Here is a 2,763-nt window from a genome sequence, read left to right on the forward strand (position 1 = left end):
GTTGGTAAATAGAAGAGAGTCAGAGACAGCTTGCCGTGATGGGGAAGGTCTCCAACAGCAGAGGTCCACTTGTTCCAAGATCTATTGCTAAGGAAGCATCTCAGGGCTTCCTGTGGCAGGAAAGGATTCGCTGAACAGAACGAAAGCAACATTGGAGGGCTAGCCCTGTTGGCATGAAGAGAAAAGAGGAACAAGTAACTGAAGATGAAAACAGCAAAGCATTTGTGATGCCAAATGCAGCTTTCCTTTGACGTCTTTAGACTGTGTAATTCAGGCGTCACCAAAGTTGAAGAAGTCATAATCCAGACGATCATTTTCCAACCAATCCTGAGTTGCTAATGTCTAGAATTTATATCGTCTCTAGATAACCCCCCCCCATAAAGAACTTAAAGCTTTTACAGCAAGAAACCTTGCTTAGTCATTAAAACATACCACTATTCAGAAGGATAAGCAGGTGGAAGTAACCTGTATAGTTTGGACAAAGGAGAATCATGGGAGCATTTCCTTTACCATATTTTAAAACACAGTAAAAAGATACAATGCTGGACACCTGGGTGGCTCAGTCAGTTAAGTGTCTGCCTTCAGCTCAGGTTATGACCCCAGGGTCCTGGGATTGAGTCCCCATATCAGGCTCCTCACTCAGCGGGGAGTCTGCTTCTCCCTCTGCCTGCTGCTCCCCCTGTTTGTGCTCTCTCTGACAAATAAATAAAACCCTTTTTTTAAAAAAAAAAGATACAGTGCTTAAAATTGTATCAAGTCCAGAGGCTACAGACAGAATAACGGAATTATTATAGGACCAAAAGGCATATGCTAGCCTTGACATATATGATATACATCCAGGAAATAGAAGCATTTTTCAATGGCTGTGATTGAGGTAACTGCTTAAATAGCTGGGAGAAAGTATTAGAGCTTCAAATAATATTACATACCAAAATATGTTCCCGGAAGATTACCAGCATTAACTGTATTTAGAAAATGGATAATGAAAGAACTAAATGTATATTGCCGCATGTATCTGATGGCATATTTGCCCTTAAAATGGCATTTTTACTGAGAATTTATTGACAAAGGAATATAGTTGTGTCACTTAGAGTTTTTAGTTACCCAAAACAGAAACCTCTTTAAGTACAAAGGGAATTTACTAAAGGATATCAGCTCATAGGGATTTCGAGGTTAGTCAGATAATTATGACTGGAGGTCATGCAACTAAGAAAAATGTGTGATCCCTGCTGTGTCTTTGGTGCAGACACAGCCCCACGATTTCTAAATGTGACACCAGAAAGTTTTACCTTCAATTCTGAGGCTGGGTCCTACCGCTGAGTCACTACCACTGCTGTTTCTGAAAGCTCCATCCTCTTGGTTGTGTGTGCCGAGAGATGGATTCTACGTGGAGTCTCCTTCCTCATGTCACCCTCTTCCAGATGAAAGACCCAAGCATCCGATGAAGCCTGGATCACCCAGGCTACTTCCTAACTCCTAAGGAGGCTGGAAAATTGAGTGGGCATCTGTGTGTGCCTGGTGCAGGGATTGCTACAGCTGCAGTTAAGATGCTCAGAGGATGCTGGATGTCAATAGACATCCCTACATGCTCATGGTATAAATAAGTAAAGTGTATAAACACTTTATACATGATCCAAACTCCCTTTTTGCAAAACAGATTATATATGCATGCAGAGAAAGAAAGAAGACTCTGAAGAATAAAACTGAAAACAATAATATTGGATCCAGGAGAGGCTGGTGGGTAGAGTTTGGCTTATTTTTTATATCACGTTCATACATCTGTGTTTTTTAAATTCTCCACCGTATGTATATATTAATTTTATCCAAAAATAAGAGAAATAAATAGAACTTGATGCTCTCACAGCCAAGGTAACAAAATGCCTGGTTTAGAATTAAAAGGAACAGTGGCAAATTTGTTTTTCTTTTTTTTTAAATTTTTTATTGTTATGTTAATCACCATACATTACATCATTAGTTTTGGATGTAGTGTTACATGTTTCATTGTTTGTGCATAACACCCAGTGCTGCACGCAGAACGTGCCCTCTTTAATAGGAACAGTGGCAAATTTAAAACTCAAGGCCCTCTTTTTGCATAAGAAACCTGAGGACAAGTGAGGACAAAGAGGCTTATCCAGGGGCAGACATGCAGAAGATGGGGAAGCCAGGGCCAGAAACCCGTATTTACTGTCGTTTTTTTCTTTTGAACATTTAATCATCAGGGGAAAGCACAGATGCAGCCCCCCACCACCAAGAATTAGGCAGTTGAGTTTCCCACTTTTGGGGAAATTACAGGGGTCAGCACATCCAGATTGCAACGGATAAGCCTCCCCCTGGGAAAACCACCTTCTTGATCGTGGTATCTCCCTGTGCTGTGGCACAGAACCGCACCTGTGAACACTCCTCTCTCCTCTTTCTCCATATTTACTGTATTTTAAGACCTCTGATTTTTCTATTTCATCTTGGGTATTTGTGTTTAATTTGTGACAATTGGACAACATGATACAGGTGATTTGTTTTATACTTTATGGCCAGTAGATGTGTAATCCTGATTACATGAGACTTTCCACTTATTCGGGGTTTTATCATTGGATGGAAAAGGGAATGTGGTATCCACTAACCCAGTCTCTCTCTCTCTCTCTCTCTCTCTCTCTCTCTCTCTCTCTCAGTTCCCCCTTTGATTCAGTTTTCGTAGTAGTCTCACAGCACTAATGCTCCTTTGAAAAGCCCTTTGAGATATTTTTATGAAAGAAACGAGCTTGGAAT

The 2,763-nt window shown here is 40.7% G+C and overlaps 1 non-coding gene across 1 annotated transcript; it reads right to left on the reverse strand.

Annotated features, from left to right (window-relative positions):
• Window positions 1-2,216: 2,216 nt before the first annotated feature.
• On the reverse strand, window positions 2,217-2,373 carry LOC114215455 (U1 spliceosomal RNA). The gene has a single exon (XR_003610574.1). It is a non-coding gene; the product is annotated as a U1 spliceosomal RNA (small nuclear RNA).
• Window positions 2,374-2,763: the final 390 nt, after the last annotated feature.

Source organism: Eumetopias jubatus, unplaced genomic scaffold (genome assembly GCF_037043125.1).
Source record: "Eumetopias jubatus isolate StellerSeaLion01/CBP00866 unplaced genomic scaffold, mEumJub1_p1.0 scaffold_13, whole genome shotgun sequence".
In the NCBI taxonomy this organism is placed as follows: Eukaryota; Metazoa; Chordata; class Mammalia; order Carnivora; family Otariidae; genus Eumetopias; species Eumetopias jubatus.